The sequence below is a fragment of the Pituophis catenifer genome, unplaced genomic scaffold, assembly GCF_029215685.1.
Source record: "Pituophis catenifer annectens isolate HBS135680 unplaced genomic scaffold, rPitCat1.0.hap2 SCAF_2, whole genome shotgun sequence".
NCBI classification, from domain to species: domain Eukaryota; kingdom Metazoa; phylum Chordata; class Lepidosauria; order Squamata; family Colubridae; genus Pituophis; species Pituophis catenifer.
In genome coordinates this window covers 26,540,461-26,564,682 of record NW_027256882.1, presented here as the reverse complement: position 1 = coordinate 26,564,682, position 24,222 = coordinate 26,540,461, and the positions used below count along the sequence as shown (strand labels likewise).

The window sequence follows — 24,222 nt, the reverse complement described above, 5'->3', positions numbered from 1 at the left end:
TCCTGTTAGATCTCTCAGCGGCTTTTGATACCATCGACCATGGTATCATGCTGCACTGGTTGGAAGAGTTGGGGATGGGGGGCACCATGTTACGGTGGTTCTCCTCCTTTCTCTCCAACGGGTCGCAGTTCATATTGGCAGGGGGGCAGAGGTCGACCTCGAGGCCTCTTATATGTGGAGTGCCTCAAGGGTCGGTCCTCTTGCCCCTCCTGTTCAACATTTATGTGAAGCCGCTGGGCAAGATCATCCGTGGCTTCGGGGTGAGATACCACCAGTACGCTGATGACACCCAGCTGTACATCTCCACCCCAGGCCACCCCAAGGATGCCCTTGAAGTGATGTCCCAGTGCCTGGAGGCTGTGCGGATCTGGATGGGGAGGAACAGGCTCAAGCTCAACCCTTCCAAGACTGAGTGGCTGTGGCTCCCGGCTCCTTTCTCTCTGACCGGTCGCAGTCTGTGTTGACAGGGGGGCAGAGATCGACCCCGAGGCCCCTTATATGTGGGGTGCTGCAGGGATCGGTTCTCTCGCCCCTTTTGTTCAACATTTATGTAAAGCCGCTGGGCGAGATCATCCGTGGTTTCGGAGTGAAGTACCATCAGTACGCTGACGACACCCAGCTGTACATCTCCACCCCGGACCACCCCAACAATGCCCTTGAAGTGATGTCCCAGTGCCTGGAGGCCGTATGGATCTGGATGGGGAGAAACGGGCTCAGGCTCAACCCATCCAAGACCGAGTGGCTGTGGTTTCCGACGTCCCGATATAGTCAGCTGGCGCCATCGCTGTCTATTGGGGGCGAATCATTGGCCCCCACGGAAAGGGCTCATAACTTGGGCGTCCTCCTGGATTCACGGCTGTCTTTAGAAGAGCACTTGACGGCCGTGACCGGGAGGATTTTTCATCAGGTTCGCTTGATTCGCCAGTTGCGTCCCTTTCTAGATCGGGACTCACTATGCACAGTCACTCATGCCCTCGTCACCTCTCGTCTGGACTATTGTAACGCTCTCTACATGGGACTCCCCTTGAGGTGCACTCGGAGGCTCCGACTGGCGCAGAGTGCGGCCACGCGGGTGGTTATGGGAGCAGCGTGGAGCTCCCATGTAACACCTCTCCTGCGCGAGCTGCACTGGCTCCCGGTGGTCTTCCGGGTGCGCTTCAAGGTTCTTGTTACCACCTTTAAAGCGCTCCATGGCTTAGGACCTGGTTATTTACGGGACCACCTACTACCATCAATAGCCTCCCACCAACCAGTATGCTCCCACAGAGAGGGGCTCCTCCAGGTGCCGTCGGCCAAACAATGTCGGCTGTCAGCCCCTAGGGGGAGAGCCTTCTCTGTGGGGGCACCGACGATCTGGAACGAGCTCCCCCCAGAGATACGGAGGATCCCGGATCTGCGCACCTTCCGCCACGAGCTGAAGACTCTTTTATTTCATCAAGCTGGCCTCGCCTAAATCTTCTTCCTTTTAAGTGCAAATTTTAAATTTTAATGTGTTTTAAAATATGGGTATTTTAAATTATGGGTATTAATTCAGCCAAATTTATTTAATTCATTTTATTCGATTTTAAATTTTTATATGTATGTGTTTTATTTCGTGGCTGTTCCCCGCCCTGAGTCCTTTGGGAGTAGGGCGGTATAGAAATTCAATAAAATAAATAAAATAAATAAATAAATAAACCCTTTCATAAACTATAAAACTTACACTTTCTTTTGAATCTTACAGACAAAGAGGATGCCAACATAAGCACACTGGACAACTGAGAATAACAAGCAACACTGAAAAGCAAAGCAAATTGAAACAGAAATAAAAAATATTTTCTATTTCCTTCAGAAAACCACAGAATTCGTCTACTTCATCAGCAGATAAGAGACAGAAAAGAGAAAATCATGAAAAGATTTGCAGCTGGAAAAAGTAGATTATATAGAATTTAAGAATATGTTACTTGAAAAGGTCAAAGGAGATCATTTTTCCGTTCAGAAAAAGAGGGAAATATCTGGAAGCCAGTGGGGAAGAAAATGTCAATTGGATAGTCACATATGGCAGTCAGTAATGCAGGCACCAAAAAAATAAGGAATCACACATATCTTTGACCTCCTCAAGAATGTCAGTGATGGAAAAGCTTCATAGATTTGCCTATTGTGGGAAAAGTAAAAAGTTCAAATCACAAGAGGATCCACACTGAACAAAAGCCATATAAATACTCTGAATGTGGCAAAACTTTAGTCAGAATAACTCCCTTGCGATTCATAGAAGGATCCTCATAGTAGAGATAACCTACAACTGCTCCCAATGTGGTAAATGCTTTTGCAAGCATGGCAACTTTGTGATACATCAGAGGACTCACACCAGGGAGAAACCATATGAGTGTCCAGATTGTGGGAAAAGTTTCACAGCAAATTCCCACCTGGTGATACACCAGAGGACTCACACAGAAGAGAAACCCTTTGAATGTCCTAAAAAAATTTTTCAATGTCCTGAAAAATCTTTTCAATGTCCAGCCTGGAAAAGTTTTGTGGGAAAAGTTTCAGTCTCAATTCCAGCCTGGAGAACCACCAGAGGACTCACACAGGAAAGAAACCATTCGAGTGTCCAGATTGTGGGAAACATTTCCATTACCGTTGTCACCTGGTAAACCACCAGGGGATTCACACAGGGGACAAACCTTTTGAATGTCCTGATTGTGGGAAAAACTTCAGTCTCAATTCCTATCTGGTGAGACACCAAAAGACTCACACAGGAGACAAACCACACAAGTGTGCAGATTGTGGGAAAAGTTTCAGTTACCGTTCTGACCTGGTGATCCACCAGAGGACTCACACAGGAGAGAAACCCTTTGAATGTCCTGAGTGTGGGAAAAGTTTCAGAGCAAATTCCAGTCTGCTGAGCCACCAGAGGACTCACTCAGGAGAGAAACCCTTTGAATGTCCTGAGTGTGGGAAAAGTTTCAGTCAAAATTCCAGCCTGCTTAGCCACCAGAGGATTCACACAGGAGAGAAACCCTTTGAATGTCCTGAGTGTGGGAAAAGTTTCAGAGCAAATTCCAGTCTGCTGAGCCACCAGAGGACTCACTCAGGAGAGAAACCCTTTGAATGTCCTGAGTGTGGGAAAAGTTTCAGTCAAAATTCCAGCCTGCTGAGCCACCAGAGGATTCACACAGGAGAGAAACCCTTCGAATGTCCTGATTGTGGGAAAAACTTCGCTGTCAATTCCAACCTGTTGATACACCAGAGGACTCACACAGGAGAGAAACCATATGAATGTCCAGATTGTGGGAAATGTTTCAGTGAGAATTCCAGCCTGGTGAGCCACCAGAGGATTCACACAGGAGAAAAACCCTTTGAATGTCCTGAGTGTGGGAAAAGTTTCAGACAGAATTCCCACCTGGTGAAACACCAGAGGACTCACACAGGAGAGAAACCCTTTGAATGTCCTGAGTGTGGGAAAAGTTTCAGTCAGAATTCCTACCTGGTGAAACACCAGAGGACTCACACAGGAGAAAAACCCTTTGAATGTCCTGATTATGGGAAAAGTTTCAGACAGAATTCCCACCTCATTATCCACCAGAGGACTCACACCAGGGAGAAACCCTTTGAATGTCCTGAGTGTGGGAAAAGTTTCAGTCAGAATTCCTACCTGGTGAAACACCAGAGGATTCACACAGGAGAGAAACCTTTTGAATGTCCTGAGTGTGGGAAAAGTTTCAGTCATAAATCCAGTTTGGTGAAACACCAGAGGACTCACACAGGAGAGAAACCCTTTGAATGTCCTGATTGTGGGAAAGGTTTCAGTGAGAATTCCAGCCTGGTGAACCACCAGAGGATTCACACAGGGGAGAAACCCTTTGAATGTCCTGATTGTGGGAAAGGTTTCAGTGAGAATTCCAGCCTGGTGAACCACCAGAGGACTCACACAGGGGAGAAACCCTTTGAATGTCTTGATTGTGGGAAAGGTTTCAGTGACAATTCCAGCCTGGTGAAACACCAGAGGACTCACACAGGGGAGAAACCCTTTGAATGTCCTGATTGTGGGAAAAGTTTCAGTGAGAATTCCAGCCTGGTGAAACACCAGAGGACTCACACAGGGGAGAAACCCTTTGAATGTCCTGATTGTGGGAAAAGTTTCAGTCAGAATTCCAGCCTGGTGAAACACCAGAGTACTCACACAGGAGACAAACCACACAAGTGTGCAGATTGTGGGAAAAGTTTCAGTTACCGTTCTGACCTGGTGATCCACCAGAGGACTCACACAGGAGAGAAACCCTTTGAATGTCCTGATTGTGGGAAAAACTTCAGTCTCAGTTCCTCTCTGGTGAAACACCAAAAGACTCACACAGGAGACAAACCACACAAGTGTGCAGATTGTGGGAAAAGTTTCAGTTACCGTTCTGACCTGGTGATTCACCAGAGGACTCACACAGGAGAGAAACCCTTTGAATGTCCTGAGTGTGGGAGAGGTTTCAGTCTCAATTCCAGTCTGGTGAAACATCAAAAGACTCACACAGGAGACAAACCACGCAAGTGTCCAGATTGTGGGAAATGTTTCAGTTACTGTTCTTCCCTGGTGAACCACCAGAAGACTCACACAGGAGAGAAACCATATGAGTGTCCAGACCAGCAGAGTCAAACAATTTGATTGAGGGCCGCATCAGGATTGTGGTTGATCTTGTGGGTGGGCATGGTGGGGTGATGTCACATGGCCAGCTCGACATCTCTTGTGTCGTGGGGCGCCTGTGGTGGCTCAGGCAGGTCTGGGGGGATCCATTGTCTCCAGCAGAGGAAGGTGAGACAATGTTAAGCGCCAAAACCCTTGTTCTCCTCATAGCGCCCAGCCTGGCCCTCAAGCTCCCGTTGCACTGGGACCCCACAGCCCAGCCCTGCTTCCCCCAGTGGGTCCCCGGCTGTGTTTACCTCCTCCTCAAGGCTGCTGCTATGCTCGCTGTCCTTGGGCACGTTGCTCATGGTGTATGCAGGAGGGCAAAGTGTGTGTGTCAGAGGGAGGGCCACTCCTCCATGCGAGGAGCCCCAACTTTGTAACTAAAGCATCCTCAGCAATAGGATGGGAGACTACCAGGAGAGTCAGGAGGAGGGGACAAGGGGATAGCGAAAGGGCAGAAGGGCAGCTGGTGGCCAAATACTAAGGTAGGACTTTCCTCAGAATCTGATTCCCTCTTATTATAATCAATCCTTCCTTCCTTCCTTCCTTCCTTCCTTCCTTCCTTCCTTCCTTCCTTCCTTCCTTCCTTCCTTCCTTTTGTGGCCAAAGACTGAAAACAAACCAGGCTCAGTTTATCCGGTGCTTGCATCTAGTGGGAGAGTCCACAGACAACAGCAAAACTTGTCAAAATGTTGGTTGTGATAGTTGATCAGAACTCCTCTGTTTTTTATGTACTGTAAGGTCCCAAAATGTACTTGAGTCACCAGAATGCCAAAAAGAGAGACTCAAGACGAGGCTTGCAAAAAGAGGCAGATTTTATTTATGGCCAAAAACAAAATACTGGGTGGGACTATATCCAGAACATACAGATACAATGCATGTGAGGAGATAGCCACACCTTGGGGAAGGTAAGGCGTCCTTTTTATACCCTCAGAGACATCAGTTTAGTACCCAATTCTGGCCTCCTAGTTCAGGTTTGTGTATTCCTTGTTGCCCTGCAAAGGAATAGAAGTTTCCCAATTAGCGTTATCTCTTCCTTGAGCATTCCTTTGTTCTCTCAATTGGCCATTTGGCTCCTGGTTCTGCATCATCCAAGAAATAAATTGATCTGTATAATCAAAGGTGTAAGTTAGAGCTGAAGTGTAAAATTATCCCTCGGATGATGTCTGCAGTTCCAACTGAGATAAGTACCATGCTCTTAGATGGCATAAGAAAAACAGGAAGAAGATTGATATGGGTTCAGATCAAATGGCAGGAACATATGTTTGACAAATACCAGACACCTTACAGAGGCCTAATAACAGCATATGTTTGTTACAGGAGATACAAATATAAAGGCATATAATATATGTGATACAAATACAAAGGCATATTTGTGTTACAGATATAAAGGTACAATATATGTGTGTTATACAAATACAAAAGGCCATATGTGTATTACAGGAACCTAATGGTTACAGAACAACAAGTTCCTACTAATTCTCGTATACCAGTATATCCAGTGGTGGGATTCAAGTAATTTAACAACCGGTTCTCTGCCCTAATGATTTCTTCCAACAACCAGTTTGCCAAACTGCTCAGAAAGTTAACAACCTGTTCTCCTGAAGTGGTGCGAACTGGCTGAATCCCACCACTGAGTATATCATATTCTAGTATTATTTATTATATCCTTATAACTGTTTCCCTTCAGTACAGCGTTTAGGAACAGAGATAAATTAGTTGCTTTTCTATTAATACATAATCCTTAAAAGGGCTGTCCTGTAGGGAGCCTCCCATGGTCTAATTCAGACTGGAAACATAACAAAGGAAAATATTCTCCCCACTCGGATTTGTCCTGTTTTCCCCACTGGAAATGGCTGTTTGCAACACACAAGGAGGGGATACTTTCCTGCGAGCTCACAATTCAAGAATACCAATGTTAACTTGAATTGCTAATAAAGTTGCCACTCACTCCTCCCTCCCTCCCTTCCCGCTTTCCTTTCCTTTCTATTTTTTAAGCTGCCAAGAGGCTCCCGACAAAGGCTTCCCATATTGACCCCTCCCCCATCATTGCTTCAGCATGGTTTTTAGCTCACTTCTCCCAGACTCATGCACGTGTATGTTTGTGTGTGTGTGTGTGTGTGTGTGTGTGTGTGTCTTTGTGCCCCTTGCAGCCCAGCCAGTGCTGTGATATTGGAGAGGAAAAGATCGGGAAAGGCTGGGGGTTGAGAGAAAGAAACAAGCATTGCAAAAAAACAGCTTTTGTTAGCTTTCAGCCTACCATGAGCTTGTAGGCTGCAAGTGAGTGAGACACCTCCACCTGCCCCACCCCCCTCCACACACATAAACACACACTCACCTGTGGTGGGTTCCTCCCGGTTCAACCAGGTTCTCCCAAGCTGGTAGCGGTGACGATATGACATCACTGAAATGGTTCTGCCCCCCCCCGGGCCCCCCACTCCCAAAGCGCTCCGGAATAGGTATCAATAGATAAATGAATATATTTCCAGGGAGCCAAAGAGGGAACATGGGTAACATCCATTTGCCATAGTTGATTAGAGGTGAAACCAGGAGATTAACTCCCATGTCCGCCGAGGGGGATGCCCCAGAACATTGGGGACAGGATGAAACAATTTGCTTGGCTTGATCGAGTGGAATATGGCAAGCTTGTGCCTGGCATTTTGATGGAAAAAAGAATGACTAGAAAAAGGATCTGTGAACAAAGTAGGTAAAACATGAACAGCAGCATCAGCGTGACTATTGCCTTCAGAAAGAGGGCCAGGAAGGGACCAGTGACTGCGTATGTGAGAGACAAAGTACAAATGTTTCCGGTCTTGTAGCACTTGCTGCAAAGTGAGAAAAAGATTGGGGTCAATCCTGGGCGTGATATAAGCACCTGGAAGATTAAAAATAAATTGACACACATACTGCGAGTCAGAGATCAAATTAAAAGGCTGTTGGGAAAAAGTGTGGAAAGCCAAGATAACAGCAGACAATTCTGAGTGTTGTGGCGAGGATTGCACTGCAGTGTAGGACACTTTCCAGGTATCATCATGAGGATCCTTATAAGCAATCGCTCCTCTCATTCGCCCTCCATCGGAAAAAACAGTAAGAACTTGCGACAATGGAAAGGGAGAAAGCCATGAGCGAACAGGAAAGGAGGAAGTCATTAAACAAGTAAGCTGAGGATCTTTAGGCAAATGATATGCAATACAACCCCCATAGTTAAAGAACACTGAAGAGATAAGTTATTCTGAAAATAAAAGTGAAAATCAGCTTTCGAGATAGGAAGAACAATATTCATTAAATCGGTCCCATTTCTACGACAAGCTTGAGTGCGCCCCAAGGTTATAATTTCAGCAATGGCTTGGATAAATGGTAAAACGTTTTGGGATGGTGTATAGGGTAAATAAAGCCATTCAATACAATATATTTTTTGTGCCAATACTCCCGTAGGCAGCTTACTAGTAGGGAATATCAGAAGAGCTAACTGACAATCTTTATGAGGAATACGATCCACAAACTGAGTACTCAAGATGTCATTAAGTTGCTCGACTGTAGCAAGTGCTGCAGGCGGAATTATAATGAGGTCTCCAGGCTGTTTTCCTTTGGTCAATAAGTCTATGGGCTAAGTAGATGTGTAGGCAGGGAAAAATATGGGTAGACCCAATTGAGGGTGCCCAGCAATTGTTGCAAATTAACCAAGGAAATAACTTTGGGTAAGCTCAAGCGAGGAAAAGCCGGAGCAGAATAAGATTGCAACATTTTATATCCTAAATAAAAATAAGGAGAGTGCAGCTGTATTTTTTCCAGGGCAATTTGCAATCCATAGACACATAAATCATTTTGTATTTTGGAAAGCCAGTTAGATTGTATTTTTGGGTCTCCAATTAATATGTCATCCATAAAATGATATATCAAAACCAATGGATGATGTTTGCAAAAAGGGGCTAATGCCGCAGCAACATGAAGTTGACATAATGTGGGACTATTCAACATGGCCCCCATGGAGAGGGCGCACAATCTGGGAGTCCTGGATATGCAGCTGTCCTTGGAGGAACATCTGACGGCTGTAGCCAGGGGGACCTTCTGTCAGGTTCGCCTGATTCGCCAGTTGCGGCCCTTTCTTGATCAGGATTCCCTGTGCACAGTCACTCATGCCCTTGTCACCTCTCGCCTGGACTACTGCAACACTCTCTACATGGGGCTCCCCTTGAAGAGCACCCGGAGGCTCCAACTGGTCCAGAATGCGGCCGCGCGGGTAGTCACGGGAGCCGCATGGCGCTCCCATACAACACCTCTCCTGTGTGAGCTGCACTGGCTCCCAGTGGTCTTCTGGGTGCGCTTCAAGCTGTTGGTTATCACCTTTAAAGCGCTCCATGGCATAGGACCTAGTTATCTTCGAGACCGCCTGCTGCTACCGATGGCCTCCCATCGACCCGTGCGCTCCCACAGAGAGGGCCTCGGGGTGCCATCAGCCAAACAATTTAGGCTGGTGACCCCCAGGGGGAGGGCCTTCTCTGTGGGGGCACCTACCCTCTGGAATCAGCTGCCCCCAGAGATAAGGAGAATCCAAGACCTCGGTGCCTTCCGCCGTGCCCTTAAAACCTTTTTCCAGCAAGCCGGGCTGACCTAACAATTTTTAAAATGTTTTTAATTGTTTGTTATTGTTTTTAATCATGGGGCCAAATTTATATATATCTTTTTAATTGTATTTTAATGTTTGTAATTTATGCTTTTACTTGGCTGTTCACCGCCCTGAGTCCTCAGGGAGAAGGGCGATATACAAATTTAACAATAAATAAATAAATAAATTCCCTGTGGTAAAACTATCCAGTGATAATGTTTATTAGGTTCTGAATGATTCACCGCAGGCACGGTAAATGCAAACTTTTTCTGATTAGGGGGGCATAGAGGAATGGAAAAGAAACAATCCTTTAAATCAATTACCATCACTTCATGGTCTTGGGGAATCAAATTAGGATTGGGCATTCCGCACTGCAAGGGGCCCATAGGTTGAATACAGGCATTAACTGCACGGAGATCATGCAAAGAACGCCACTTGCCACTTTTCTTTTTTATCACAAACACAGGGGCTAGTGAACGGCACAGCATGACCAGCAAACAGCTGATCTTTTACCAACTGGTGGAGAGCCGTCAATTTGTCGTGTGACATGGGCCATTGATCAATCCACACCGGCTCTTTAACCAGCCAAGTCAACGGGAGGGCAGTAGTCTCAATCCTCCAAAGTGAGGGTGGCCCCCAATTTACTGAGCAGGTCGCGCTCCCAAAGGCTGACATGAATATGTAATATAAAGGGGCGGACCTGAATGATCAAATCTGAATTAGGCAAGTGAGTTGAAAGAAATTGTGCACTTTGACAACCCCACACACCCCAGACACTTGGGCAGGGCTCAGGTGGCAGGCCACTGCTTGGCAGAGATCACAAACATCCACTCCAGTGTCCTTACCCTGCAACACAATGATCTGGCGGGGCTGTTGGGATGTTATCGGGGTAGTGATGGCAGCTATGATGCAAGTGGCCAGGTTAGTGGAACTGAAGCCACCTTTCCCTCTCTCCTTTTGCTCTCCCCCTGCTGGGACAAAATAAGGCAAAAGCAGGAGTTGAGCAGGGCTAGAATAAATGGGCAAAATTTGGTGCAAATTGGTCTATTATTGAATATAAATAATCCCAGTGTAGTCCGAATCTATCACTCCAGGAATGACAAAAATACCATTTTTACCCATGCTTGACTGCAGAAGGACAAGCCCTACATAATTTTTTGTTAGGAGCAATTTCAACCAGACTTGGTACACAGATGACTTATTCTCTGGAAAAAAATACTGTGGGAGTAAGACCCACCTAACACCCCTTGGAGTGTGTGCGCGTGTCTGTGTCTGTGTGTTCCAGCATAACTCTGGAACACCTCAAGCAATTTTAACCCAACTTGATACACAGATGGATACAGGATTGACTTTCTGCCTCTGGCCCATTAACAAAGGGTGGGGGGCAGGAAGGTGGGAGCTGCTTTGTCTGTAAAATATCTCCTCCTCTCTTCCTCCCTCTCTCTCCTACTCTAATTTCCCTTCCCTTCCTTCATCCCTCTCTATTGCTGTATCCTTTTATGCATATGGACTACTCAGAGGGCTGAAAAAGTTATTTCTGACTGGTCCTCGCACTTTTGACCAGTCCTCGAACTTACGACTGTCCTCACAATTTATGTTTTTGCCCTATCTTGTCACCATGGTGAAGAGAAGCAGTTGTGAAATGAGTGACACGGTTGTTAAGAATGGTACAATGGGCATAAATGATGACCAGTCATAACTGCGAAGACCGGTCAAAAGTGCGAGGACCTGTCAGAAATCACATTTTTCAGCCCTCTGGGTAGTCCTTTTGTGCACAGGGACTACTCAGAGGGCTGAAAAAGTTATTTTTGACTGGTCCTCGCACTTTTGACCAGTCCTCGAATTTACGACTGTCCTCACATTTTACGTTTTTTGCCCTATCTTATACCATGTTGAAGAAAAACAGTTGTGAAATGAGTGACATGGTTGTTAAGAATGCTGCACAGGCATAAATGTGAGGATGGTCATAAGTGTGAGGACCAGTCAAAAGTGCGAGGACCTTTCAGAAATGACTTTTTTCAGCCCTCTGAGTAGTCCCTATACACATAGCCATGGCCACCTGGTCACATGACCAGCTAGCCATGCCCACCCAGTCACATGACCTCCAAGCCACACCCACAAAATAAGCCACGCCCACAAAACCGGTAGTAAAAAAAATTTAGAACCCACCCCTGATTGGGGGTCACCACAACATGAGGAACTGTACTAAAGGGTCGCTGCATTAGGAAGGTTGAGAACCACTGCCCTATGCCCTCAGCTTCAAGCAAACAGGGCAAGTTTTTGGGGGAGGTGCCTACTAATACATATAATCACCTGTAGAACTTTTCCCAGGCTGTTGCCAGGGCAGTTAGGTCTCTAATTCTCACCACAGTGAGTGATGGCTTTTCACGTCTAATACAGGATTGGGATAAATAAATACCCTGCCAACGTCAGGTTATCAGCTAGTTGACTATGAAGGCTACTCCATTTCTTCTGAGGGATTCTTGCCTGCTGTAGTATACCTGATGGTCATCTGAATTAAATTCACCCATTCCTGTCCATTATAGTTTGCTGATTCCTAAGATGTCGATGTTCAGTCTTGTCATCTCTTGTTTGACCACGTCCAGCTTGCCTTGATTCATGGATTTTACATTCCAGGTTCCTATGGAGAATACATCTTTACAGCATCGGACTTTCCTTTCACCACCAGATACATCCACAGCTGAACATCCTTTCGGCTTTGGCCCAGTTGCTTTACTCTTTCTGGTGCTACTAGTACTCGCCCTCTGCTCTTCCCCAGTAGCATATTGGACACCTTCCGACCTGAGGGACTCATCTTCCAGCGTCCAGTTATTTTGGTGCCAAGCCAACCTATCTACAAGACCAAAGACTGGGCCAGCTTATCTACAAAACAAAAGACCTTCACCTCCAGGGTGATAGTAGTAGCCATCACACAAGATCCAAACTGTTAGTTTACAATTTCTATCCCACAATATCTGCCATTTATTTAATTCTATTGAATAACCAAAGTTTTAGCCCATCTTATCATTGTTTCTTTCACTTGCTCTTCATCCATTTTAATATTCAGTAAGTAGCTATACATTTTTAAAATTGATTTTTCGCCTGTTCCTAGTAATAGCTGGTTTAGTTCTGCTGGCTCTTTATAGAAACCATACTGTTGCAATATTTTTCAGGATCAGACTCAATAATTAAGATAAGAATTATATATTCAAATAAAGCTCTGTTTAATCACAGAAGGCATTCTATATTCACTGAATATTCACAGATAGAAGTACAGAATAAAGGCTTACAGCTCCTTATATATACAAGGGGAGGAGCTAAAAATGGGAGTGGTTATATATACATACATTAAACAGTAGAAATAAATTAACCCTTGGTATGCTGTACAGATACTATTTACATGATGGAGAATAAAGCATTTACTTGTGACAAATCCCCCTCTAAATGCTGATTCGACATATGACAGTAATTACATTCAGATTCAAAACAATATAAAGCTTGTAACTTGGTAGTTAAATATTTGTGTTGTTTAGAAGGCAAAGGTTTTGTTAAAATATCAGCTATTTGTTCTGATGTCTCACAATGAATAGCTTTAATAAATCCGTCCTGTGATAATTGTCTCACATGTTTGAATTTTATATCTATATGTCTAGATCGCTGTCCAATAGCATCAGATCTAGAAATTTCGATAGCAGCTTTGTTATCTTCATGTATAATATATGGTAATGAAGGTTTTTTCCAAATATTAGACAATAAGTCATTGAACCATACGAGGTTATTTGATGCTTTAGACAAGCAAACATACTCTGCCTCAGTACTTGATGTAGCTACCAAATCTTGCTTACCAGTGTACCAGTAAACTGGACAACCGTTAAGAAAAAATACATAACCAGATGTGCTTTTTCTGCAAGTGATATCACCAGCCCAGTCTGCATCTGCATAACATGTAAGAATGGGTTCTTTTGCATTGTTGGGTTCTAATAGTAAACAGAAGTCTAAACTGTTTTTTAAGTATCTTAATATCCTCTTGACAGCTTCCCAATGATATAATAATGGTTTACTGACATGTCTGGATAATAAGTTAAGAGGTAAAGCAATATCAGGTCTAGTCCAATTGGAGATATAGAGGAGGGAACCGATAACAGATCTATACAGTGTATTATCTTTAAATTCTGGGGATGATTCATCAGTGTTTCTTAGAAAATCAGTTTGCATAGGAGTATCACATGGTTTGGCATCATTTAAGTTACATTTGTTTAAAAGCTCTATGATTTTATCCCTTTGGGAGAGTTTAAATCCCTTCTTTGTTTTGCTGATTTGTACACCAAGATATTTGTTTACTTTTCCTAATGACTTAAGAGAAAAGTGTTCATTTAGTTTCGATACAAAAGTTTCTCTCCTTTTTGTATCTTTGCCTATATACAGAATATCATCAACATAAATCAATACAAATTCTGGAGAATCACCTTCCCTTTTAACAAAGAAACAATTGTCAGCAGTAGTGGCAACAAAGTTCATAGTCTTAAGTACCTTGACCAAACATTCATACCATCGCTTGCCAGATTGTTTCAATCCGTATAGGCTTTTGTTTAGCAGCCATATATCATTTTTGTTTGTATATTGACTATGAGGAGCTCTTACATATATATCTTTATCTAATTTGGCATGCAAATATGCAGTTTGTATATCATATTGAAATACCTCGAGATTAAGTGTTGATGCTATAACTAGAGCTGTTTTAACACTCTCAGTTCTTACAGTGGGAGAGTATGTGTCTGTATAATCCTCAGGATATTTTTGAGCATAACCTTGTGCGACTAGTCTGGCCTTATACAAAGTGTTACCTCCTTCTAAATTCTTGATTTTATATATCCATCTGGTACCAATAATGGTCTTATCCTTTGGAGCTTGTGTGGGTGTGAATACATTCAATTCTTGTAAGCTATTCATCTCCTTGGTCATTGCTGACTCCCACTTTTCTCTTTCTTTGGGGGGAAGTTTCAGTACTTCTTCATATGTGTTTGGTGTTACTATTTCCTCATCCATACACATCACGTAATCTTTGTATTTAATGGGTACCTGATTTCTGTTACCTCTGGTTGTTCTCACAGGTATACTATCATTGTCATGTAAATATCTTGCTTCCTTTTTTGTTACTGAATCAGTTTTTATTTTGTGTTGACTATTTGTCCATGTTCTAATTTTGTTTTTGTGTGTGCTGTTATTATTTTCTTCTTCAACATTCTTATCTTGATGTTTAGTGTCTGAATTGATGTTTGGGAATATTTCATTAAGATGTATTTTGGACCAATTGGCCTGTTCATGGAATACTGCAGTTCTTGAAATTATGAATCTGTTATTGTTATCAATAAATCTGTATCCTTTTGTCCCTGTTTCGTATCCCATAAATTTTAGTCTTCTGGATACGTTTTCACCTTTACGTCTCAATTGCTTAGGTATATGTACGTCTGCAGTGACTCCAAATATATGCATGTGTGCTAACTTAGGTTTCCTACCGTACATCACTTCATATGGTGTTTTGTTCACAATGCTGGACCAAGTCCTATTTTGGGTGTAGTTGGAATATTGTAAAGCTTCTGACCAGAATTGTTTACCTAAACCAGCATCTTCTAATGTTGATCTAATCATGGTTTGTAGTGTCGAGTTCTTTCTCTCTGCCACTCCGTTCTGGAAAGCAGAGAAAGGACTAGATGTGTAATGCAGCATCCCTTTGTCTTTTAGCCATCGGGAGAATTCCTTTGACATGAATTCACATCCCCTATCTGTCATAATTTGTTTTATCCTAATGTTGTGTTGTGTCTCTATGCGTTTATAAAATTCTTTGAATTTTTGAAATGTCTCATCCTTATGTCTTAATGTGTAGACAAACCCATAACGACTATAGTCATCCACAATCGTTAGAAAATAGCGTTTCTTATATGTGATTGATGGTGTCAATGGGCCAACTAAGTCCATGTGTACCAATTCAAAAATTTGTTTGGTTGATCTGGTTGATTTTTTGGGCCTGGGGCTAGTTTTGAGTTTTGTGGATTTACACACTGAGCATTCTAGATAGTTTTTACAGTTTTTTATTTTAACACCATCAGCATGTTCAATCATTTTTTGTACTACAGGAAAACTGGCATGTCCTAATTTCCTGTGTAAGATATGTGCACATTCATCATGAATAGGTTTGCCTATATTAGGTCTTTTATCATTGGGTGCGTTTTTGCCATTATGAACTACCTCATGTTCCTCATTGTCACTATTGCTATTTTCTTCGTTATTTACATCATTGTTATTTTCTATATTGGAATCAATATTGTGTAAACATCTTTCATTAGTTATTAAGTAAGGTAAGCCTCCTTTTATAATGACAGTACCTACGTTTGTTTCATTTTTCTTTAAAGCTGCATTTCCTTTTGAAAAGACTATGTTTATGCCAGAATCTCTACTTAGTTTTATTGCACTAAGTATGTTGTGAGGTATTTCAGGTATTAACAATACCCCCTCTATTTTTCCTAGGCCAGGTAAGGTTATATTTCCTCTACCTATGACTTGAACCTTCTCTTGATTAGCTACTTTGATTACAAATTTATCCTCTATAAATGAAGATAATATATTTTTGTTATGTGTAGTGTGATTTGTTGCACCAGAATCAATGAGCCAATTGTTATCTTCTGGTCTATGTATGTTGTTGCTATTGTGTTTGTTCAGTCCATTCAGTGAACCAGATTTACTATTTCTTGAATTATCTCTACCCCCTCTATGTTCCCTGTAGATGGGTGGACTCCTATATCTATGTCTGTCAATGGATGATTGTCTGTTGTGATATCTATCCCTATGATCTGTCCTATGCTTATTTCTGAGGAGTTTGGGACAGTCTTTTCTATTATGTTCCTTGGGTCCACAATTGTGGCATTTATTTGGTTCATGGTATCTTTCTTGAAATGCCATTTTCTTATATTGCTTATGCTCTATGTGATTGTCATAACGACTTCTTCTTGAATTATCTTCAGCTATCAATCTATTAAAAAGATCCTCTATGGATAAATATCCTAAATTGAGAGTATCTAAATGAGATATATAATTATTCCAAGATGGGTCTAATGAATTAATAATAACACTCTTCATTGTTTGGTCTGAAATTATCTCTCCTCTTAATTGTAATTCTGCTCTGACTTTGTTTAAGTATATTAAATGTTCACTTATGGTGACCCCAGATTTTAACCTGACTGAAAAGAATTCTTTAGACATTCTTGTTGTAGTGGCTACACTCTCACTATGAAATAGTTTAAACATGCATTGAACAATTTCTGATACAGTTAGATTTGACTTAATACTATGATACATGGCAGGAGATATACTGGAGATTAGTAAGAAAAATGCTCTATGGTGTAGACAATCCAATCTTAAAGTCCAAGGTCTTTTTGGAGGGTTAGTAATGAAAAACAATAAATTTTCTTTCATAAAGACAACTTGGAGCTGTTGGCACCACTCTTGTAAATTAACACCGTCTACCCTCAGTTTTGGGAAATCATTGGGTAAATTCCCATTGTTATTAGCTCCATTACTTACAACTGGAGGGAGTCCGTGGTCTTCTAAGTGTTGGTAACCGCAGAATGGCATGGGGATGCTAGCGACGATTTTAAATGGCAGTCTCTGTCTCTCTCTGGCTTCAAAGCTGTCTGTGTGGCTTTGCACATGCGCATTGTCCATTTCGCTCCTGAACCTCTCATAGTGAGAGGTTCTCGTCGCTGCAGCTCCCTCGCATGGTTCTTCTTCGGAAGACTCAGTCTCCGGTTCAGCTTTGGGAGTCCTGGTGGCGATGGGTGTTCTTTTATTGAGAGCGCTGGTCTCTGGAATTGTTTGCGGTGTAGGTTGATATCTGCAGGACTCTCTGGGCTCAGGCGTCGATGCTTTCGTTGTTGGCATAGAGGAGTGCGATCTTCGTGAAGTTCGTTTACTCGTTGTTCTTCCTTTTTTCTTTTTACTGCAGTCTTTTGTTGATTCTTTGGTTATTTTCAATCTTGACCCAAAAGTTGCAAAAAGCGTTTTCATTGCAGATTCCACTTGATTTTCTATTGATTCTTCTTCAATTTCTGTGTCAGATTCTTCTGATGTATAGGTTTTTTCTCTTTTGTTTTTTGCATCTAACAAGTCCTTTCGCGCCAGATATTTTGAATCTTGCCTTCTGATTGGCTCTTCTTCGCTTGCATTGGAGGTTTGCTGAAACCAAGATGGCTGCCATTCAAAATTTTGCGCGGGACCGTTGCTCTTCTCCTTCGTTGCATTTTTGTCTGCAGGCAAATCGCTCACCGTTTTTGGGTCTTTATTTTCATCTGTAACGATGTGTTTTTCTCTCGCTGCTCCGCTGTTTTTCAATAAGTCTTGGAGGTTCGCGATGAGGTTTTCATCGTTCTTTTGGCTTTTTAAAAGTTTTAGTATTTCATCATTCTCATCTATTATTTCTTCGTTGTCTGTAGTACAGTCTTCAGATTCTCTTGATGTTTCAGTTGCGTATTCATCAATTATTTCTTGATCTGCTTTCATTTCTTTAGTATATGCCCTGGTGTTGGGTCTTACTTTTCTGCTCTTTGATTTTTCTCTCTCAGACATTGTTGAATTGTTTTATTGAGTCAATTAACCATCCTCTGCTACCAGATTGTTGCAATATTTTTCAGGATCAGACTCAATAATTAAGATAAGAATTATATATTCAAATAAAGCTCTGTTTAATCACAGAAGGCATTCTATATTCACTGAATATTCACAGATAGAAGTACAGAATAAAGGCTTACAGCTCCTTATATATACAAGGGGAGGAGCTAAAAATGGGAGTGGTTATATATACATACATTAAACAGTAGAAATAAATTAACCCTTGGTATGCTGTACAGATACTATTTACATGATGGAGAATAAAGCATTTACTTGTGACACATACATTCTTGCATCTTTCTCATATCTTGATTGTATTTGCACATGTGGCCATCATGCTAAATCAATTCCTTGATTAGTCAGTTCTTGTTTAGGTTTAAGTTCCCCTTTATAATTAAAATGTCCTTATACCTTACAATTTTTTCCATGTTAATCACATTCGGATGTATCAGTGCCTCCATCGTGGAGAGCCAGAGTGGTATTTTCATATAAGGTCTTTCCTTAATTTCCCCTCATACTAACAGTAATGCATTTCTAAGAAGGTAGTATTTTTGTATATTGATTATGGAATTCCACATGTGGAGTTTCAGCCTTCTATCTTGGTGAACTCCAGATCAGTGGTGAAATCCAATTTTTTTTACTACCAGTTCTGTGGGTGTGGCTTGGTGGGCGTGGCCTGGTGGGTGTGGCAGGGAAACGATACTGCAAAATCTCCATTCCCACCCTACTCCAGGGGAAGGATACTGCAAAATGCTTGCTGTTTTGAACTCTTGCTGTTCAATCTTGCAAGATCCGGCCATGGATGGTATGCATGTGTTTTTAATGTTTTAAAAATGCTTTTATAATGTTTTTTTTTTTAAAATTATGTCACTGTTTGTATTATTTCTGTTCTAAACCTCCCAGAGTCCCTTGGGAGTTGGGCGGCATAGAAATATGATTAATTAAATTAAATTAAATTAAAATCTCCATTCCCTCCCCACTCCTGGGGGAAAGATATTGCAAAATCTCCATTCCCACCCCACTCTGGGGCCATCCGGAAGTGGTATTTGCCGGTTCTCCGAACTGCTCAAAATTTCCGCTACGGGTTCTCCAGAAACTGTCAGAACCTGCTGAATAGCACCCCTGCTCCAGATTTTGAACCTCAGAATTTCCCAGCCAATGTACAATTAGTTCTCAAGATAAAACTGTCACGGGGCCTACCAATTACACCTTGCAAAGGCCGTTAAGCGAGACTGCTTTGCTTAATTTCCCCCCACTCTCTCTGATGCAGCCATTAAATGAAGGTGCAAGTTGTTAAGTGGAACACTGGCTACCTCAGGGTTGGGGGAAGGTCTTAGAGGCCTAGCGCAGGCCCAGGCTTTCCTTCCAAAGGCCTCCCATAACCCATCTCTTCGGCCTCTCCTTCCTAAAACAGGGTCCCTGTAGTCCTTAGGTCTAAGTCTGACCCACCACGCATCATAGCCGCCTCCTCTGGGTCTTTTAAAGATCTCTGAACCTTATGTTGGGGAAAGAGGGTAGGACTGCATGACTGTGTCATGGAAGCACCCATTATTTGCAGTTGCCTGTTATTCATCCCTGGGCCATGTGGTGGAATTGTGGAAGTGGCTGCCATTTTGCCAGGACTGCCTCAGGGACAAAGTGGCGGATGCTTCTGAGACATTGTTATGTGGGAGAGGGAGAAACTGCACCTTAACCCTGCAGACCGCATTAATGAATTGTAGGTGCACTGAAAATGGCGGTTGCCTCCCTCTGTGATGGGTGAAGGGCTTATGGGTAGTAGTCCCAAGGAAAAAAGCAATGTAAAATTTCCCATGGAAAGGCGGTTCTACATTGCAGGTCAGCCTGATGGAGAAGAGCTGTAGGAATATTGAGTTGAGGAGAAAAGGGATCGTGGCTTTGATCACAAGATCTCCAGGCTTATTAGCAACTCCTGCTGTGAACCCCTTTTCTTGGAGGTGCCTTTGATGGCTGCTGGGCAATAGGAGCACCATATTGCTGACGTATTTGTTGCATCCGCCCTGGTGGTGGCAATGTAAGAAAAAAATGTACAGTGGAAAATGTTTCATTTTTAGAAAAATGCATTGTGTAAGAAGAATAATTTTGACAAGGAAAAAATGGGTAGTGTCGATATTGTTATTAGGGTAAGGCGAGATGCTTACTCGCCTCAAATTGCTAGATGGGCAGCAAATAAGTTTATTAATAAATAAATTTAATAATAAAAAGGTAACTGTTGCTGAGTTGTAAGGTCTCCACACATATAGTAGGTTTTTAAAGCACTACAATTGTCAACCTACTTGTACTCTGTCTCTTGTACATTCCGCATCTCTAAATACCAATCTGTCTTCCTCAGCTTCCCTTCCCTCTTCAGTGTAAATATAAATTTTCAATCGTACATCAGTCCGGCCATCTGTGGCTGTGATGATGTGAAAGTAGTGCCTAAATTTAGGATAACTTAGAATAGGCAGTACATGGAGGTAGTGCTTAGTTAATGACTCCTGGTGGAACTGATTGAGGGGGATTTATGACCAGTCCTCAAAGTTCCAACTGTCCCAGAATCCCCTGAACACCTGATTGCAATCCAACATATGGCAATCCGTTCATACGACAAAACAACTAGACACAAGGACAGTATTTCCCCCATGCCATTACTCTGCTAAAGAATTCATTCCCACAACACTCTCTTATGCCCTCCGATGTCAAATCACATAGAAGGTCTGTATTACTATTATCCTTCTCATCTTTCCTATCATCTATTCCCTTAACATCTTATGACTATAACTTTGTTGTTTGTATCTTATGATTTATGTTGATTGCTTTTACTTAGTATCCTATTATGATTTATGTTGATTACTTATTTAGTACCCTAATATGAGCCAGCAGTGTGCGGCAGCAGCCAAAAAAGCTAATACAGTCTTGGTGGTATATACAGAGGCATAGAATCAAAATCAGATGAAGAATTAGTACCGCTTTATAAAGCCTAATTAAGGCCACACCTGCAATACAGCATCCCGTTTTGGTCACCACATTACAAAAAAGATGTTGAGACTTTGGAAAAAGTGCAAAGAAGAGCAACTAAGATGATTAAAGGCCTGGAGACTAAAACGTATGAGTGAAGAATTGTTGCAGGATTTGGGTTTGGCTAGTCTAGAGAAAAGAAGGACTGGGGGTGGGATATCTGCCCTCTGCTCTGCCCTCACTCCATATTGCATATCTACCTGCCTAGCCCTGTGCTGGTGGTACCACAGCAGACGCTGGTGGACACTCCTACAGCTGACAGCAATCACTCCGGCTCTGCCATGCTTACAGAACAATAGCCACTTATCTACTTGCCAGCCTGTTTGCCAATTGCCCTCGGTCGGACTTGTGACTTCCTGAGACTTACTTGTTGACTTTGCTTATTAGAAGCCAGCAGGGAGTTGCAGTGAAGTCCTTGCTTAATGACAGCAGCAAGGACTATTGAAATTGCCTAAGTCATGTGATACAGCTAGTCCTCAACTTACGACCACAACTGAGTCCAACATTTCTGTTGCTAAGTGACTTTGCCTTTGAGAAGGGTACAAAAGGGGATCACATGACTCCAGGACACTGCAACCATCATAAATATGAGTCAGTCGCCAAGATCTGAATTTCGATCACATGACCATGGGGATGCTGTAATGGTTGTAAGGGTGAAAAACGGTGGTAAGTCACTTTTTCAGTGCAGTTGTAACTTCGAACATTCACTAAATGAACTGTTGTAAGTTGAGGACTACCTGAATTGCACTTTACTAATGATAAAGGTAAAGGTTTTCCCTGTTCAGTCATTTCTGACTCTAGGGGACGATGCTCATCTCCGTTTCTTAGCCGAGGGAGCCAATGTTGTCCGAAAATGCTTCTGTGGCCTGGTGACCAATATGACTGTAGGCTGAGGTGTGGTTCTTAAGAGAATTCGGCTTTTCCATTCACTTTACCTGTCAGAAGGTTGCAAAATGGGGATCACATGACCCCTGGACACAGCAACAGTCATAAATACGAGTCAGTTGCCAAGGGTCTGAATTTTAATCACATGACCATGGAGATGCTGCAAAGGTCCTAACGGTGAAAAACGGTCATAAGTCACTTTTTCCAGTGCTGTTGTAACTTTCAGTGGTCACTAAATGAGCTGTTGTAAGTCGAGGTCTACCTGTATTTATTGTCATGCATACTGCTGGAAAGTCCTTTGAACCTCGATCCAGTTTAACAGACGTTCTCAAAACCAGTTTAGGACCAGTTCTGAAGACTTTTTTGGGTTTACAGTTATAACAAAGACTAACTAAAGAGAACTTGCTCCAAAATGGAATCGTGATTGCAAATACATTTTTTGTTCCGTGTTTCTTTAAATCTGGGCTGTAAAATGAATTCTGCAGAAGGAAGCAGGGTTGGTTGGGAGATCATTTTACAATCAGGTTGGTCAAACTTTCCAAGAAGCTGAACGGGTTAAAAGCAGAAAGTTCAGCAGCTAGAGTAGATCCAGAAATGTAGACTCCTCTTACTGAATTCCTTTTCCTGTAGCTCCTTTGGAGAAAACTTTGAGTTTGGTGTTGCCGTTCTTGAATTTTGCTGGGCGAATCTCAATAGTTCGGAAAGAGTAAGTTAAATTTGAAACTTTCAGAAAATGATCAGATCAGAAAATAAGAAATCCAGGAAGGGGGAGTGGGGGGGGGAGTTAAAGGGAAATTATCCTTGAGTAAATAATTTCTTTTTTTAAAAAAAAAGCTGCACCTATTTAACGCTCTCCTGGTAAAGGAGAGGATACAACAGTTGGTCCTTGCGGAGCTCTCTCTTCCTACAGAAAATTGAGCCTCCATGTTCAAGCAGAGCACACAGCTCCGCAATCCAGGTGCGGGGAAAGGCATAAAAGGACGGCGCGGAGGCGTCACGCGTGTGGGGGAGAACAAAATGACAAAAAGAGCATCGGGGCTATTGAGTTGCAAGCGGCGTCTCTTCCTTCGATGAATCGTGACTCTATTGTCATGTTCACCAAAGCCTCGAATTAACAGAATAACAAGAGTTGGAAAGGACCTTGGAGGTCATCTGGTCATTTAGCCGGAGCAGGGGGTTGGACTAGATAACCTCCAAGGTCCCTTCCAATTCTGTTACTCTTAGTCCAACCCCCTACTCATACAGGAGAGCCTGTATCATTTCCGATGGATGGCAATCCAGTCTCTCCTTGAAAGCTTCCAGTGATGAAGCTCCCACAACTTCTGAAGGCAAACTGTCCAGATGACCTCCAGGGTCCCTTCCAACTCTGTTACTGTTACTGAGTGGTCAGTGGGGCACTTGAGTTTACTTCTGCATTCCCCTTTTTCTGGTGACTCATAGATTCCCTACCCAGTTGATTCAATTTCATTCAAACAGGGCAGTTGTTAAGTGAATGCTACATTGTTCACTAGGGATAGAAGCATGGGTTTCTGGCAAAAATGTAAATCGTGGTCATGTGACTGCAGGATGCTATGAAAGGCCACAACTGCAGGCTGGTTGCCAAGCACCCAAAATGTCCTGTGACCCTGGGTGGAGCCCCTCCCCCCCAGTCCTCAGAAGTTCAAATCTGGGTCATAAGTTGTTTTTTGAATGGTTGCTAAATGGCTGGTCATAAGGCGAGGACTATCTGTAAGTCACAGGCTTGGTGTTGTCGCAGTTCTGTGTCTACCATCTGCACAGCTATAGAAGAGCAATGTTCTCAATAGCAGTAATTGCAAGAGGGATCCTGGAATCTGAGTGGACAATCACTTCAATGTGAGCCAGCAGTGTGTGGCAGCTGTTAATAGAGCCAAGGCAGTGGTGGGCTGCAGTAACAGAGGATAGAATCAAGATCACGTGAAGTATTAGTATCCCTTTATAAAACATTAGTAAGGCCACATTTGCAATATTGCATCCAGTTTTAGTCACCGTGATATAAAAAAGATTTTGAGACACAGGAAAAAGTGCGCAGAAAAGAGCAACAAAGATAGAGGTCAGCGGAGGCTAAAATATCTGATGAGCGGGTGCAGGAACTGGGTATGTGTAATTTAATGCAGAGAACGGCTAAGGGTGACATGATAGCAGTCTTTCTTTTTTCTTTTTTTTTTAAACAAAAGTTTTTTATTTTTTATATTCAAACAACCAAACATTATCATACATCATTATCTCCCCACCCAACCCCCCCTCCCCAATCCCCCCCGACTTCCCAGAGCAAAAACAGGATATAGCATTTAACAAACATAAGCTAAAATATGCTAACTATTACAGAATTCAAAACTCTCTCACACTTGTTAACTCCCCTTTTAAAAATTATACTTCAACC

At 42.6% G+C, this 24,222-nt stretch overlaps 1 pseudogene; it reads left to right on the top strand.

Moving 5' to 3' along the window:
• The first annotated feature begins 2,207 nt into the window (after positions 1–2,207).
• The window catches only part of LOC139310021 (zinc finger protein 850-like), a 30,984-nt pseudogene continuing 8,969 nt past the window's right edge, over positions 2,208–24,222 (top strand).